Raw genomic sequence first — 19,234 nt, forward strand, 5'->3', positions numbered from 1 at the left:
AAAATACCGACAAACACTGTTGGTATGATTATGAACTACTCACGTTTCGTCAATGTACTATAGGAAATAAACAATTACCGCTGTTCTTTATTGCGAAAAAGCGGTTAGTGAGAATGATACAAATACCTTTGCTTGCTGTCGCCCGAATTAGGGGGTTTATTGCTTGTTTGGTTTAATTAATTAATAGAACATGAAGCAATTGGTATAAAGAATGCTTCTTCCAAACTTTCTATAAAAGAAAGTCTCCTATCAAGACATTGCTTTTGTTCAGTTACCTTATTTATGACTGAACGTTTCTAAAACTGAAGACACTCGTCCGTGCTCTGCACTGCAGTCGAGCTCTGGCAACGTCGTTCTCTATTCATTGGCTGACTGCGTTTTGTGACGTCGGATGCGCAGAACGAACCTAAACTCGGCCGCCGTCATAAATGACGCACACTTTAGTCAGTGCTACTGTCACGCTGTTGCAGTCGCTAAATTCAAAATGGCACTGGTGGGAAATAAAAACATCGAAGATGACAGTGGTGGAGAATTAAAAATATCAATAATGAGGTTGAACTAACCCTGTTGTACTAAAGTACCGTATTCTAAAATTGCCTGTAAGTGTAGTAAAGTACAAATTCACTATTGTTTTCGCCATTTCATGTCATGGGGAGCAAGGGTGTGGGGTTCAGTAATTATATCTACCCAAGTGTGAGAACCCTGTCACCTGAAAACTGTCTAACATGTGTGAGACTGGTTCTGATCTATCTTCCTACCACACTTGCGCTAGGACTATCTGTGAGTGTTTTTAGGAATTAGGTGTGGAACCTACAGCATGCAAAGTAGGAAGATACCATCTCACATGCAGAGTTCAGAAGAGTGCAGCGGTATGGACAGTGATGTAATCGGACAATGACCTCAATGTTGGTTCCACTACACTCCCTGTAAAGGAAACGTTGTCGCTAACAGAAATTAGTATATGGGTTCAGGCATAACTATGTGTCAGCAAAAATTAAAATCTTCGATTTTCGTTATTAAGGGTTTTTTGTACTCTAAGTATGACTTCGTGACATAGCAAAATTACGTACAGGATGGTAAAATATTGATACTGGGTGTTCAAAACTGTGAAGCGAAATTCCTAAGTATTATAAGGTTCTTTAATGGTAAGATGGTTGATAATCATGTCTGGGGGTCGATAACAATACAAACAAATTAAATACATTTGAGGCCAGAGATATTAAGTACGCTAAAATACACAATGAAAATAACTAAAATTTAATGGGGGTCGATAAAAAGCAATAAAAATAAGTACACAGTTAAAGCAATTCCATAACTTAAGAGTATAAAGCTCTCTACAGTGACTGATCAGTTCTCTTAGTTAAATCGGATATCTCGCGTTTCGGTTCCAGTTAAGCCCGACAATCGTGAATATATTTAACTACAGGTCATAGTTGAATGTACAATAATTAGGAGAGATAGAGACGACCACAGTTCTGAGTGTCAATTGAACAATACTTGCTGGCATAGCACAAGCACGTGTGTTTACCTTTCGTCGGTGACAGCACTGGCTGCTGTCGGCGCGAGTTGTGAACCTGAGAATGTGTCCTAGATTTCCCTCAACTATTAAACACCAGTCACATACATTTAATATGTCGGTGGTGAAGCCGAGACTCCTAGTTATTCCATACCTAAGGTAACTGGCATGGGGTAAGCTATTTGGCTGGAATAGCGTGCACGCCTTGCCCTCAAATCGGTCCAAAGCGCTAACTGTCAGTGCTCGGTGCGATTCTTTGTACTAGGAAACTTTTCAAAAAAATAATTCATATGGTTTTAAGCACTATGCGACTTAACATCTGAGGTCATCAGTCCCCTAGACTTATAACTACTTAAACCTAACTAACCTAAGGGCATCACACACAGCCATGCCCAAGGCAGTATTCGAACCTGCGACCGTAGCAGCAGCGTGGCTCCGGACTGAAGAACCTCGAACCGCTCGGCCACAGCGGCCGGCCGAGACTTTTGAATTTAACTCCTTATTAGTTACGATGAGCCTGTGAACAATTGTTCACTTAATGACTCTCGCAATCGTCTCTACGTGGCGCAAGTCGCCTTGCCCAAATACTTGACTATTTGCTGCAAGAGAAGAAGCGAATTACTCTGTCTACAGTTTGCCTGTATGAGAGCTGGTGGCCACACGTTTTCTTTTCTGGTCAGTCAGAGCATTTATACTTGTAGTAACTCCACCTAGTAGAGTTTCTGTAGCCTGTCACAGACGTCGTTTCTTTCGTAGGGCATAATTTAGCTTCTACTACGTAATACTGAGATAAACAGCTTTTTCTTTCAAGTGAGTTTTAACACAGATGGCTACAGTGAGTCACCAATCGTTTGAGTTGGATTTCTCCAGACGTTTATCAGGCATCTCCTGTCGTGATTCTGTAGAAAGGCTTCCCAAAGAGTCGTTGTTAAAAGCAAGGAGAAGGGCAGCTCTTGCCGGCAGCCTACCGAGTGGCTCTGGCATCTCACTGTGTCCACTAGGTGTCCCACTGCGGAAGTTACAGCCGAACACAGGATGGGCATTCCGTTATAAAAATCCTCCTTCATTCAGAACTGCGTCTCGTATCTCGGGTCTGAGAAATTACTTGATAGAATTCATAGATTTTCACATAACTATGTCTTGTGACATATTGACTTAACCGCAATTGTCTCAGGAATTCAATGTCAGTTACGTTATTTGTTTGACACCTTACATATCACAACCTTTCCACGAAAATTTTTGTACTGAATTTAGACAATGGTTGAGGTGTTCTCTAACTGAGTCAAAAATTATACTTCTTCTCGAGCATTGAATATTGGTCAGTCACTTAGTCTGGTCATTATTCTATTGAATTTTATTGGTTTGTATACTTTAATTTTTAACACGGATAACATTATTAACGATTTAGTGGTCTCTCTGAAGTTGTAGCTATATTTGTTTTGTTAATATAGTTATAAGTTTCTTTTTCTTATTTTTTTAAATGTGTTGCGTGTATTTTAGATTTTATATTGAAGCTGAGGAGCCTCTCACATCGATCTTCTAATGCTATTTTCTCAACCACTTACTATTTAAATCTGCTCAAAAAGTTAAATGACTTTATATATAATACAAAAATACAGTGTTTACATTCCGTTGCTTTTTTCACAAAAATCATGAATCTAACTGCTAACGTAAGCATTAAAATAATTCTTTAGCAAGTCATAATCATGCAAAAATCTTAAAAGTTTATATTAATGATTTAAGCATAATTCAAAAATATTATAATCGCAAACAGTGTTTATACATACATATTATTCTAAAAAATGTTATTCTAAAAGACAATGTAGTCTTTAAGAAATGTTGCATTGATAACTATGCATGAGTAAAATTTTTAAATATTAGATTCACAGGCAGTAAGTTAACTTTACAAAAATGTTACCTTTAAGACAATATACATGAACAGGTTTTATTTTTAACATATTATTCTAATTAATATTATAATTACATAAAGAAATTGTTTACAAAAAGCTCTCTCTTGCAATACTCACGAAACAAAGATTTTGTAAAGACAGTTATATAGTTCTTATTCAGACTTACACATATTGTATACAGATCTAAATTGCATCAATACATTGACGTCCTATGTTAATTCTTGTGGCTTTTGCTGGTTTTCCACCATCTGACACTGGTATTTACCAAATTTCGACCTCTATTTTCACACCATGTCTACGAATGTTCTTGCTTGAGTTTGGCGACGAATGTCTTTGCACGAAGGTGAAGGACTTGAGTAAGCTGCATGTCGCCAAGCCTTTGGGTGGGCAGCGTCGTTCTTTGTCGAATTTTGTAACAGGATGTTACCATAGTTTGGTGTGGCCCTCGTAATAATGTGGACCTTTTAGTGCGGAGTCTTGTGGAGTATTGGTGTTAAAAACGTGTATTTTTCCTCTCAAGACATTGCTGAAAGTATTTATATTTCTGTAGCACTTCACAAACAACTAGTTTACAATACGATGGGTATTTGTGAAGATGTATCTTGAAATATTTTTTGGCCATATTCTCTCTTCAACATCAGTCTTGGGACTCTTCATCTTCTGTTCTTCCAAGCATCTTCCTTTCTTCAGACTTGAATTTTGCCTCTTCTCTGGGTAGGATACAGGAAATTATTGATTACTTGTTGCTTTCAAGTTTTACATTCATTAGTGCTCCGATCTTTGATTAGGACGTGTAGTTCACCGTTGATTGACTAATTTTCCTCCAGCTCTGTGGTTCAATATGATATCACAGTCTGGTGGCGACAGTGCGATTCGACACATACTTTTTTGCCAAATTGTGTCTCTGCCAAGCCGGAGTTTCATCGAGATGTCTTTGTTTTCCCTGCAGTCCTTTCGACTTGAGTTCGTCGATCTTCTGCTGGTTGTCCACTCTCCTTGTACTATCTTTATCACAGAAGGTTACTACACCAGTTAGGTACAAGAGTTGCCTTGGTTACAAATCGCCATCCTTCTTGTGCCCTTGCCGGAGACTCCGCATTGTAGAAAATCGTCGTGAGCAATTGACGATTGTTCCTTGTAGGAGGCTGGAGAACAAAAATCTTTTCTTATAATCTACATTACGCCTAATTCCTAATTTACGCCTGTTAAGAAATTCTTTACATGGTTCGGCGACCTATCTCTGCATTACAATTCTAGTTTCTGTATCAGGTTCAAATTTGTTCCTGATACTTTAGGCTAATGAGACTCCCTTTGTTCTTTATGTGTGGGGTCGTGGTGTGGCATGTTAGTATGTCATGCTATTAGCTCGTCTCCTTTGCAAACTCTACATATCATGTTAGCTGCTACATCTAAAAATTTAACGTTCTTCTCATTTCCCTGTCTCTTCTTTTCCTCAGACTCCTGCTGACGTCCTGTCTGAAACATGCTTGATGGCTTCTTTGATATTATCTACTGATGCTTATCACTGATTATTCATCATACCTTTTAATATGGGTTAAACGATGAAGTCCTAAACTCTTATCTGTCTCATACTGTGCTCGGTTCGTTCTGTCTATACAATTTTGTTTGAGTGGTGGAACATCGTTCCTTCGGTCTGGAATGCTCTTGCTCTTCCACCTATTTTCGACAATGTACAGCCCTTGCTCAAAGAGAAGTGTAGCTCTCTCAAACGTTAGTGCTCTCAAAAGTGACGCTACATTTTCCCATGTTTATCACAGCGTGTCTTCGATTCAGAAAATCCGCATCTATTCTCATGTCTACCATTAATTCCGGTATTATAACGAAACTGGCTTCAGTATTTTCAACTTGGCACGAAAAAGTTCGTTTATTGACATCCGTAGCATGATTTTTGATGGGACCCTTCACTTTAACCTTCTTCGTTTCCAAGATCGCTAATTATTCATTAGCATTGCATTAATTAAATGTTGTTGTTGTTGTTGTTGTTGTTGTTGTTGTTGTGGTCTTCAGTCCTGAGACTGGTTTGATGCAGCTCTCCGTGCTACTCTATCCTGTGCAAGCTTCTTCATCTCCCAGTACTTACTGCAACCTACATCCTTCTGAATCTGCTTAGTGTATTCATCTCTTGGTCTCCCTCTACGATTTTTACCCTCCACGCTGCCCTCAAATGCTAAATTTTTGATCCCTTGATGCCTCAGAACATGTCCTACCAACCGATCCCTTCTTCTTGTCAAGTTGTGCCACAAACTTCTCCCCAGTTCTATTCAATACGTCCTCATTAGTTATGTGATCTACCCATCTAATCTTCACCGTTCTTCTGTAGCACCACATTTCGAAAGTTTCTATTCTCTTCTTGTCCAAACTATTTATCGTCCATGTTTCACTTCCATACATGGCTACACTCCATACAAATACTTTCAGAAACGACTTCCTGACACTTAAATCTATATTCGATGTTAACAAATTTATCTTCTTCAGAAACACTTTCCTTGCCATTGCCAGTCTACATTTTATATCCTCTCTACTTCGACCATCATCAGTTATTTTTCTCCCCAAATAGCAAAACTCCTTTACTACTTTAAGTGTCTCATTTCCTAATCTAATTCCCTCAGCATCACCCGACTTAATTCGACTACATTCCATTATCCGCATTTTGCCATTGTTGATGTTCATTTTATATTCTCCTTTCAAGAGACTGTCCATTCCGATCAACTGCTCTTCCAAGTCCTTTGCTGTCTCTGACAGAAGTACAATGTCATCGGCGAACCTCAAAGTTTTTATTTCTTCTCCATGGATTTTAATACCTACTCCAAATTTTTCTTTTGTTTCCTTCATTGCTTGCTCAATATACAGATTGAATAACATCTGGGAGAGGTTACAACCCTGTCTCACTCCCTTCCCAATCACTGCTTCCCTTTCATACCCCTCGACTCCTATAACTGCCATCTGGTTTCTACATAAATTGTAAATAGCCTTTCGCTCCCTGTATTTTACCCCTGCCACCTTCAGAATTTGAAAGAGAGTATTCCAGTCAACATTGTCGAAAGCTTTCTCTAAATCTACAAATGCTAGAAATGTAGGTTTGCCTTTCCTTAATCTTTCTACTAAGATAAGTCGTAAGGTCAGTATAGCCTCACGTGTTCCAATATGTCTACGGAATCCAAACTGGTCTTCCCCAAGGTCGGCTTCTACTAGTTTTTCCATTCGTCTGTAAAGAATTCGCGTTAGTATTTTGCAGCTGTGGCTTATTAAACTGATTGTTCGGAAATTTTCACATCTGTCAACGCCTGCTTTCTTTGGGATTGGAATTATTATATTCTTCTTGAAGTCTGAGGGTATTTCGCCTGTCTCATACATCTTGCTCACCAGATGGTAAAGTTTTGTCAGAACTGGCTCTCCCAAGGCCGTCAGTAGTTCTAATGGAATGTTGTCTACTCCCAGGGCCTTGTTTCGACTCAGGTCTTTCAGTGCTCTGTCAAACTCTTCACGCAGTATCCTATCTCCCATTTCGTCTTCATCTGTATTCTCTTCTATTTCCAGAATATTGTCCTCAAGTACGTCGCCCTTGTATAGACCTTCTATATACTCCTTCCACCTTTCTTCTTTCCCTTCTTTGCTTAGAACTGGGTTTCCAGTCTAAGATCCTCTGCTGCCTTCACTACTTCATCCCTCAGAGCTACCCATTCTTCTTCTACTGTATATCGCTCCCCCATTTGTGACAATTGTTCCCTTATGCTCTCCCTGAAACTCTGTACAACCTCTGGTTTAATCAGTTTGTCCAAGTCCCATCTCCTTAAATTCCCATTTTTTTGCAGTTTCTTCAGTTTTAATCTACAGTTCATAACCAATAGATTGTGGTCAGAGTCCACATCTGCCCCTGGCAATGTCTTACAATTTAATACCTGGTTCCTAAATCTCTGTCTTACCATTATATAATCTATCTGATACCTTCTAGTATTTCCAGGATTCTTCCATGTGCACAACCTTCTTTTATGATTCTTGAACCAAGTGTTAGCTATGATTAAGTTATGCTCTGTGCAAAATTCTACCAGACGGCTTCCTCTTTCATTTCTTTCCCCCAATCCATATTCACGTACTATGTTTCCTTCTCTCTCTTTTCCTACTCTCGAATTCCAGTCACCAATCACTATCAAAGTTTTGTCTCCCTTCACTACCTGAATAATTTCTTTTATCTCAACATACATTTCATCCATTTGTTCATCATCTGCAGAGCTAGTTGGCATATAAACTTGTACTACTGTAGTAGGCATGGGCTTCGTGTCTATCTTGGCCAATTAATGCGTTCACTATGCTGTTTGTAGTAGCTTACCCGCACTCCTATTTTTATTATTCGTTATTAAACCTACTCCTACATTACCCCTATTTGATTTTGTATTTATAACCCTGTATTCACCTGACCAAAAGTCTTGTTCCTCCTGGCACCGAACTTCACTAATCCCCACTCTATTTGACTAAAACCTATCCATTTCCCTTTTTAAGTTTTCTACCCTACTTGCCCGATTAAGGGATCTGACATTCCACGCTCCGATCCGCAGAATGCCAGTTTTCTTTCTCCTGATAACGACGTCCTCTTGAGTAGTCCCCGCCCGGAGATCCGAATGGGGGACTATTTTACCTCCGGAATATTTTACCCAACAGGACGCCATCATCATTTAACTATACAGTAAAGCTGCATGCCCCACATGAACCATGGACCTTGGCGTTGGTATGGAGGCTTGCGTGCCTCAGCGATGCAGATGGCCGTACCGTAGGTGCAACCACAACGGAGGTATCTGTTGAGAGGCCAGACAAACGTGTGGTTCCTGAAGAGGGGCAGCAGCCTTTTCAGTAGTTGCAGGGGCAACAGTCTGGATGATTGACTGATCTGGCCTTGTAACACTAACCAAAACGGCCTTGCTGTGCTGGTACTGCGAAGGGCTGAAAGCAAGGGGAAACCACAGCCGTAATTTTTCCCGAGGGCATTAATTAAATAAGTTCTCCGAAATCGCGGTTAGCTCTCTTCATCTGTCCTTGAGTGCATTAATTTTGATTTTTGCTACGACGGCCTTCACAACTGGTTGAACATCTACCGGTTTCCTCTGTTCTTCCTCATTTCCATGCATTTAAGCATGCTCTGTCGGATCACATGTGAACCTCTTTAGGATTTTTACCTGTGAATTCGAACCTTCTGTCGGATATGCTTCGACCACTATCTCTGTCTCTTCTACAACTTCTTCTTCGCGTTTAACTTCATCTTCCCTCAGCTCAACTAAATCTGGCTCATCTTTCTTCGTGGAAACTTCCAAATAATCGCATCTAAATGCCTTTATTATATCTCTGTAACTTCTATCATTGTGCACATTGAGACCTGTGCCCAACTGTAACTTATATTCAACTTCCGTCGACTGTGCATTATCCTCCTTAATTTCAATTTACCTGGCCTCAGCCTCAAATAACTCAACAATTCTAATTACTTCGTCCCCAATCTCTTCTGTTGTGCCTGCTTCTGTTAGTTCTTTCTCTTCGCCAGTATCCTCGCAATTAATTCCTTCCCAACAACACGTTGTTGTTTTACTGTCTTCGTTTGATTCCTCCAATCATATTTCCTCATTTTTTACGTGTCGTGAAAAAATGTTTATTTCTCTCGGCGGTACCTTATCCTCTTCGAATCGGCTCTCCCTAGTTTCAGTACTAAACAACTCTACAATGCTAACTCATCTTCCGCTATGCCTGCTTTATTTTGCTCTGGTGCTCCGTTTTTTTCGAAATCTTCCCACTAATTCCTGTCCAACCTGATGTTTGGGGTATCTCGACTTCTTCTGGTCCCTGTGGTTCTGCTCCTTGGTCTTTCACCTCTCGTGATAAGATGTACATTTCTCTTGTTACGTTGCTGCTGCTTGCTTGGGTTAGTGCGCTGTTCAGCTTGACTTGGGCGCTCTCTTGGCAGTTCGAACGTTTATCGGGATTGGAGGCCTTATCTCCACATCTTTCTCGGTCCTTCCTGTCTTTCTTCGACTTCCTGACGCGGGTTTCGTTGCTCGCAGTTTGTCGGCCTGTTTGTTTCCCAACACCCATTGCGATTACCGTTATTCCCCTTGTAATAGTTATTGCCATTCCTGGGTGGATAACCATTTCCATTTCTTTTTCTGTGCCCATAACCGTTTCTTTGTTGGAATCTATTGTCACTTCTGTGCGCGAAGTTATCACGGGGTTCGTAATAGCTGACATTCCTTCGTGCGGTCTCCGGCACATTTCGCGATCTTTCATAAATTTTTCACGCGGGTTTTACTCTTCTTTTTTACCTCATCTTCCGAGATTATGAATTCTAGTTCTCTCAAAATTCCTTTGAACTCTTACACATCATTGCCTCCACGCCCTACCAATGACTGTTGGTAATTTAGTGACAGCTTCATGGTACGCAATTTAAGCAACTCTCCATCGCTGTTTGCCACACACAAACATTGATATTTCTTTGTCATTGCTTCGAAAAATTTGACAGGGCTCTTCTCTCCGGACTTCTCGATGTATGGATTTTGTAGTAGTTCATACTTCACTCTGTTTTGCGCTTCACTCTTGAGTAGCGTGAGAGAGACTTATCTCTGAAATCTACATGTGATCGACACGCAGCTGTTACGTTTTCCATCGCTTCTGCTACTGTTCCAGACATTGGGCACATATAAAGTCTAGTTTGTGTGCCCATGAATAATGTTCTCGTAGTCCTACTCAGAAATGATTAGTGAAGGTTAGTGGATGCAGTGAGTTTCCTTCACTGAAATGCTGAAACTTCCTTACAGTGAGAAAATGATCATTGTTCTACCTTGTCATGGCACCTTACGAAATTCGACAGTCATCACCACATCTGTTCCCGATCATTTCACGTGTCAGTCATTCAGGTTGTGGTAAATCCATTGGATATTGCCCATTATAACTTTAGCTTAGTCTTACATGATATCGTTGTAATGGAACGCAGTGACTTTCACCCACGTTCACTGCGCGAGTGTCGGCATGGTTTTTGCTGTTACGGGTTCCAATCTATGAAATTTTTAACAGACTTCAACTTCCTTGACATAAGATAGGCTGGTTACGCCCTATTAGCACGGACCAGGAAGCACGGTGATGCAAGACAGACGAGCAGCACAGTCTGCAACCCTGCAGTAGCTGAGTGAGAGAGAGCCCACACAGCGGGAAAACAGAAAAGGACAACGACTGAGCAAATTAATCCGCACGCTCCTTGGCACGCCGGGATGCCACAAGAAGCAATGGACACGCCTAGGGAAAACACTCATAGGACAATTTAACTAGCTACTAAGAGAGAATTAAAGGAAGTGTAGCAGAATAACGAGGCCACATGCAGTCATCGCTAGTGAACTGCACGTCACAGAACTACGGAGTGGTCTTCAAATACCGGAGCCCCTGCTGTAAGTGGGGAGAACGGTTCAAGTCATTGGGAATGATGGAGTCCGTGTCGACGACATTCCGTTCCATGACCGTGTTCTTTTAGTAAGTCTTGTCTCAGATCAACCAGCGCAGTACCAGCCAGCCGTGGAGTGCCCAGAGCTGAACTCCATTGACGAACTTCATGCTGTGTCACCCCAACAACTACTGATAAGATAGCTGATGAACTACCAGCAGCCGGCCACTGTGGCCAAGCGGTTCTAGGCACTTCAGTCTGGAACCTCGCGACCGCTACGGTCGCAGGTTCGAATCCTGCCTCGGTCATAAATGTGTGTGATGTCCTTATGTTAGTAAGGTTTAAGTAGTTCTAAGTTCTAGGGGACTAATGATCTCAGATGTTAAGTCCCATAGTGCTCAGAGCCATTTTTTTGAACTACCAGCAGCAGTGCAGTGCCAGGTGCTGTACTCTCTGAGTGTGGGATAGAAGGCGACGAACAGAATTCCTGACGGACCACCTTCCGATATGCCTAAGCGCGTCTGGGTGTGGACCCTACCAGGCCAGCCAGTACTGGGTTCAACACCTGCCACCTACACCACACCGCAGATGGGGTGGTCCAGAGAAGAGGCACTGAGTGGGATCGATTATACTATCCATGTTGTATCAGGCTGGGCTAAGCATCCGTATCGACGCAACAGGAATGACGTATCGCTGGGACGCAGGCGCAAGGACTGACGCAGCGTCTGACACCGAGAGTCCGTCCGTGACCAGGGCAGGAGGCAACTACGGAAAACAGTACACCACCCTTTGTAAAGTGGTCACAATAAACGATTCACCGAATAATGACGTTTTCTTAGCACCATGTGCGCGTCCAGCGCTTCCAGAAGATCCTTGACATCGTGCAGAAGCGTCATCAGCTAGGCCCCTCTGAAACGCTATAACATTCGCGCCCTTGCATTTCCCTATCACTTATTGGCTCAGTATCTTGCCTGGCTAATCTTGCCGCTTCATCATTTGTTCCGAAAAGTATGATTGTGGTACCCGATGTCTCTGTGGTGCTGTCTGCTCTTTTTAAGTTTCGGAAAGTGTCAGTGACATCGCAGGTGGGCGCCTATCGCGCACTTTCTTCTCCAACTGTGATTGGAGTTGTATTTGCATGAAATCTTTTCATATTCCTTATGAAATTTCTTGCCTTTCTGGTAGCGTTATTGACTCTGAAGTTGTTACGGTATCAGAGCATGTATGAACTTGATCACGTCACTCTGGTATAATTTGCAATTTATGATGTCAGACACAGTGATAATGGGTGCGCGTAGCGTGCGTGTTTTGTAATCAGTCTTTTGTTAAGAAAAATGTTCAAACTTACTTCTCGGGGTTCACCTATTGCCGTACCTCACGGACCCAGCGCTTACAAATCATGACAATTATTTTGTGTAATTATCATCCGGGGCAACAACACAAACAACCCCCTTATAGAAGTAGTATTAGCATGTGGATAATTATGGAAAATCTACAGTCCTGAAGAGGTGCAGCACAACGTGAACTTCGAGAAGCAGGAGCAGCAGCAGCATGAACATCTTCCGACTACAAGGGGACATCCAGTGCTTGAATTCAGGTTGGTTTACCCCAGTTTGGCTAGAGTACGAAAGCAGCTGAATGGTTTGAAAATAAATAAATCGCCAGGTCGTGATGGGATTCCAATTCTGTTTTACAGAGAGTACTCTACTGAATTGGCTGCTTACTTAGATTGCATTTATAGCGAATCTCTTGCCCAACGTAAAGCCCGAGCAACTGGAAAAAAGCGCAGGTGATGCCTGTATATAAGAAGGGTAGAAGGACGGATCCTCAAAATTACAGACCAATATCCTTAACATCGGTTGTTGCAGGATTCTCGAACGTATTCTCAGTTCGAATATAATGAATTTCCTTGAGACAGAGAAGTTGCTGTCCATGCATCAGCACGGCTTTAGAAAGCATCGCTCCTGCGAAACACAACTCGCCCTTATTTCACATGATATCTTGTGAACCATGGATGAAGGGTATCAGACGGGTGCCACATTCCTTAACTTCCGGAAAGCGTTTGACTCGGTGCCCCACTGCAGACTCCTAACTAAGGTACGAGCGTATGGGATTGGTTCCCAAGTATGTGAGTGGCTCGAAGACTTCTTAAGTAATAGAACCCAGTACGTTGTCGTCGATGGTGAGTGTTCATCGGAGGTGAGGGTATCATCTGGAGTGCCCAGGGAAGTGTGGTAGGTCCGCTGTTGTTTTCTGTCTACATAAATCGTCTTTTGGATAGGTTGGATAGCAATGTGCAGCTGTTTTCTGATGATGCTGTGGTGTACGGGAAGGTGTCGTCGTTGAGTGACTATAGGAGAATACACGATGACTTGGACAGGATTTGTCATTGGTGCTACGGTCGCAGGTTCGAATACTGCCTCGGGCATGGATGTGTGTGATGTCCTTAGGTTAGTTAGGTTTAAGTAGTTCTAAGTTCTAGGGGACTGATCACCACAGATGTTAAGTCCCATAGTGCTCAGAACCATTTGAACCATTTTTGTCATTGGTGTAAAGAATGGCAGCTAACTCTAAATATAGATAAATGTAAATTAATGAAGATGAATAGGAAAGAGAATGCTGTAATGTTTGAGTACTCCATTAGTAGTGTAGCGCTTGACATAGTCACGTCGATTAAATATTTGAGCGTAACATTGCAGAGCGATAGTCGTCTTCGGTTCATTGGTAGAATTTTGGGAAGATGTGGTTCATCTGTAAAGGAGACCGCTTATAAAATACTAATACAACCTATTCTTGAGTACTGCTCAAGCGTTTGGGATCCCTATCAGGTCGGATTGAGGGAGGACATAGAAGAAATTCAGAGGCGGGCTGCTAGATTTGTTACTGGTAGGTTTGATCATCACGCGAGTGTTACGAAAATGCTTCAGGAACTCGGGTGGGAGTCTCTAGAGGAAAGGAGGCATTCTGTTCGTGAATCGCTACTGAGGAAATGTAGAAAACCAGCATTGGAGGCTGACTGCAGTACAATTTCACTGCCGCCAATTTACATTTCGCGGAAAGACCACAAAGATAAGAGGGATTAGGGCTCGCACAGAGGGGTATAGGCAGTCATTTTTCCCTCGTTCTGTTTGGGAGTCTAACAGGGAGAGAAAATGATAGTTGTGGTACGAGATACCCTCCGCCACGCATCCGTATGCTGGATTGCAGAATATCGCTGTAGATGTAGCAGTGTCTAATTGGCGTTAAATTAGACGATATGTCACAATCCAGTCAGAGTAACGCGTTCGATCTACAAACTGTTATTAATGAACTGCAAGAAGAGATTCGGCAGTTAAAAGCAGAAAGAAGCGAGCGTAACATTTCGAAAGACTTCTCAAATGATAGTTCATGCAGTACAGGTACAACTACAGTAAAGAATTTTTCATTATTGCCATCAGTACCAGTGTGTAGCGGGAAACCCAAAGATGATGTGAAGGTGCTTTTTCGTAAACTTGAAGGTGCCGCCCTGTTAGGATCATGGACAGATTCCGATAAGCTAGTGGTCAAATGTGTGTGAAATCTTATGGGACTTAACTGCTAAGGTCATCAGTCCCTAAGCTTACACACTACTTAACCTAAATTATCCTGAGGACACACACACCCACCCATGCCCGTGGTAAGCTAGTGGTTGCCAAATTAAGAATTCAGGGAGCAGCACAAGATTTCATTAGTGCTGAGCCTACTTGCGTGAAAATAGAAGATTACAATGAGTTTTGAACGATTGTTGTTCAGAGATTTAAACGTAAAAACGCGATCAGATTTTACACAGAGCAGCTTTACAGTTTGCGAATGCGACGAGACTAATATGTCGAGCAGTTTGCCGACAGAGTTCGAAACATCAACGCTCAAGCGTACGAGTTGATAGAAGATGAAAATGAAAATCGCATTCAGTTGTTCGAAGCCTACCAGAGAGCCTTGGACACATTTTTTCATGGGTTGTACAGAGAGAAAGTAAGCAAAGCTGTTAGATTGGCACGATGTAAGATGTTTCAGGAAGCAGTAGAATCAGCTATTAATTTCGCTGAAGCACTAAGACGATCGAATGAGATGCAGGAACTAGAATACAGAGTTTTCAACACAACAGTACAATGCTACAGATGCGATAAGCTGGGTCACAAGCGTAAGGATTGTAAAGAGAATCGAATCTGCTATCATTGCGGGATGCAGGGCCATGTTTCTAAAGATTGTCGCAACAAGAAGAAAGGTAACGCGAACAACAGACAATCTGCCAGATCTTTAAACGAGTATGGGGACGTATGGGCCACCACTCCGTCCGCCTCTTGCCAGAGACAGTGATTCCTTCCAGTTCCAGTGAAAATCAGACCGAAAATGACTTCGTAATAGGTGCTGTATATCGTGCTAGAAACATCAAACTACTTATTGACACATCAGCACAGACATCATTAATGTGGTGTGGCATAGACAAGTGGGATGAATTGAAACCGCCGCTATTAAAAGTGCGAGGGTTAAGCGGAGGAAAGCTACGTAACTATGGAGAAGTTGACGTAGAATTAATTCTTGGCCAAGGCCAAGATGAAGGTAAAGTAAAGATAAAGATAAATACACAGCAAGTGTGCAAGTAGTTTCAAATAACGAAATGCTTTACGACGCTGTACTTGGATTTGATTTCTTGCCCGCTAACGCGGCAGAGATATTTGTCGCAGAAAGAAAGATCAGACTAGGCCGTAGCAACAACAGTCTAGGAAATGGCTCTTCACATCGTACTCAAAGGAGCAGAAAACTAACGTCATGGAAATGGATAGCCCTAACGATGCATCAGTTCAAATCGTCGGAGTCGATTTTCAAATTAATCAGCCTCAGCAAATTCCCAAGGGAGCAGGAAAGACAATCTACGTTGAAGTTAAGTCACCCCAGTGCAAGGAAGGAACTTTTTATTAATTGAGCGATCCGAGAAAAGTGAGTTTCTGGATACAATGCATTGATACGTTGCTAAAAGTGTAGGTGCCGCTACGATAGTGAGACAGAATGTAGCAAAAGTCCCGGTTACAATACCGAATATGAGCAATGAGGAGGTCGTTTTTCCACAAGGAACGAAAATTGCTGAAGTGTCGAGCATAAGTAAAAGTGAAGTAATACAGATTTCAGATGAGGTAACAAACGCTGCAGTTATAAACACAGATTTTTGTAACAGTACCGCAGAATTACTACGAGGAGACGAAGTGAACAATGAACTGAAGCGCAAGATTTGGAAGAAGATAGAACAATTGATAGCTGATTAACAGAAGATTTTAGCGCCTATTTTGTTGGAGTAAGCAGATTTATACGGAGAACGTGCAAATTTAACTGTCACTCATTTAGTTCAGCAGCGTATCCATACTGGGAATGCACCCCCAAACACGCGGAAACCTAACCGAATGCCGTTCAGTCAAAGAGAGTTGGTAGAAGACATGATTAAAAAACAATTAGAGCCGGAATTATAAAAGTAAGAGGCCCTTCAGACCCACTGTGGTGTTCGCCTGTTGTAATTCTAAAGAAGAAATCTATTTCTGGTGATCCACAGTTCCGTTTTCGTGTTGATTACCGACCTTTGAATGCTGTGACCACACCCGACATTTAACTCTTATCAAATTTAGTGGAAACCTTGGATTACTTGGGCAGATGTCGAATTTTTTCAGTATGTGATTTAACAAGTGGTTATCAGCAATTAACAGTGCATCCATATGATCACACAAAAACTTCATTAGTAACAGCAATAGTAGTAAACAAGTATCTTAGTATGCCGTTTGGACTTCGTAATGCTCCAGCTGCATTTCAGTGCCTGATGGATTCAGTTTTACGAGGGCTCACCCCAACACAAGCACTTGTTTACCTTGATGATATAATAATTTTTGGTGAAAACATGAGGTAGCATATTGAGAGTCTACAAGCTGTTTGTGTGTGTACAAGAAGTGCAAACCTGTCTTTATCAATAGATAAATGTCATTTTACACAAAGTGAAGTTAATTATCTTGTTCATGTTATAGCCAGTGAAGGTGTTCGTCCTGATCTAAAATTTATTAAAAATGTAAAGGATTTTCCTGAACCACAGAATTTGAAAGAACTTCAATCGTTCTTGGGATTTTCAAATTTATACAGACCATTTATAGCCGGTTATGCGAATATAGCACGTCCAGTGACACAGCTACTGAAGAAACGCGCCACATTTAATTAGTCAACAGTGTGTAAAAAGGCAATGGAAGAATTTAAAAGTGCTCTAACCACAGCCCCAGTGTTAGCCTACCCGGATTTCAGTAAACCATTTATTCTTTCAACAGATGCATCCAATTTTGCCATTGGTGCAATCTTGTCTCAAGAAGTTGATGGTCATGAACAACCAATCTCATTAGCTTCCAGACATTTAAACAAAGCAGGATATAATTAGACTGCTACTGAGAAGGAGCTTTGTGCTTCGGTTTTTATTATAACACATAACAGATCTTTCTTAACATGAAGAGAATTTACAGTTACTACAGATCATGCCACACTTAAAAGATTATTGAGCTTAAAGGATCTAAGTTCCAGATTAACAAGATGGGTATTAAGAATGAGTGAGTACCAATTTCAGGTTATTCACCGACCCAGTAAACAACATTGAATGCTGATGCCATGAGTCGAAAAGTCAATGTTTGTGTTTCAATAAGTCGAAAAGAAGAGTTAAAGACAGCTCAAGAAGAAGACCCACAATGCAAATAATGGAGAAATGATTAACGTTTTGTCAAAATAGGTGGATTATTGTATAAAATCACTAGTAAAGGAAACCGCCTAGTTATTCCAGGAAGCACGAAAGAGGAAATCATGAGAGAACTACACGATTTTTTGCTATCAGGACATAGCGTAAGAAAGCAACAAACATTAAAATAGCTCAAACGTTTTGGTGGCCGAGCCACAAAGCTGACGTTTTCGAGTTCGTTTCACAATGAGATTCCTGTAACAGATGGAATAACGTAGGAAAAAGTAGAGCAACATTGCAAGAACTGCCAGAGGCAAGTTAACCATTTGAAATAGTAGGACTAGATGTTGTAGGACCATTGTGCAAGACTAAAGATGGAAATAAATACATATTGACAATGGTAGATCATTTCTCTACATACCTTGCCCGCATCTCGTGGTCGTGCGGTAGCGTTCTCGCTTCCCACGCCCGGGTTCAAAAATGGTTCAAATGGTTCTGAGCACTATGGGACTCAACTGCTGAGGTCATTAGTCCCCTAGAACTTAGAACTAGTTAAACCTAACTAACCTAAGGACATCACAAACATCCATGTCCGAGGCAGGATTCGAACCTGCGACCGTAGCGGTCTTGCGGTTCCAGACTGCAGCGCCTTTAACCGCACGGCCACTTCGGCCGGCCACGCCCGGGTTCCCGGGCTGGATTCCCGGCGGGGTCAGGGATTTTCTCTGCCTCGTGATGGCTGGGTGTTGTGTGCTGTCCTTAGGTTAGTTAGGTTTAAGTAGTTCTAAGTTCTAGGGGACTGATGACCATAGATGTTAAGTCCCATAGTGCTCAGAGCCATCTCTACATATCTTCTCATGATACCAATACCTGATCAGAGAGCTGAGACTATAGTCTCTCTCTCTCTCTCTCTCTCTCTCTCTCTCTCTCTCTATATATATATATATATATATATATATATATATATATATATATATATATATATATATACATACAGGGTGTGTCACCTAACGTTACCGCTGGATATATTTCGTAAACCACATCAAATACTGACGAACCGATTCCACAGACCGAACGTGAGGAGAGGGGCTAGTGTAATTGTTTAATACAAACCATACAAAAAAGCACGGAAGTATGTTTTTTAACACAAACCTACGTTTTTTTAAATGTAACCACGTTAGTTTTGTTAGCACATCTGAACATATAAACAAATACGGAATCAGTGCCGTTTGTTGCATTGTAAAATGTTAATTACATCCGGAGATTTTGTAACCTAAAGTTGATGCTTGAAACCTCCGACGTTCAGTTGCGTGTTGTAACAAACACTTCATTGCAGGGGCCCAAACAGCTGCAACATACATCGCGTTTCTACAGAATGAACTGCAGACACTGCTCGAAAATATCCCACTGGAAACGCGTCGACGTATGTGGTATCAGCATGATGGTGCATATGCACATTCCGCAATTAACACTAGGCTGACCCTTCACAGGATGTTCGACGGGCGTTTCATAGGACGTGGAGGACGCATAAATTGGCCAGCACGCTCTCCTGATCTTACACCTCTGATGTGATGTGCCTACAACCCCAGAGGATATGAAACAACGTATTGTAGCAGCCTGCGGCGACATTACACCAGGTGTACTGCGGCGTGTACGACATTCATTACGCC

The sequence above is a fragment of the Schistocerca nitens genome, chromosome 3 (genome assembly GCF_023898315.1).
Source record: "Schistocerca nitens isolate TAMUIC-IGC-003100 chromosome 3, iqSchNite1.1, whole genome shotgun sequence".
Classification (NCBI taxonomy): Eukaryota; Metazoa; Arthropoda; class Insecta; order Orthoptera; family Acrididae; genus Schistocerca; species Schistocerca nitens.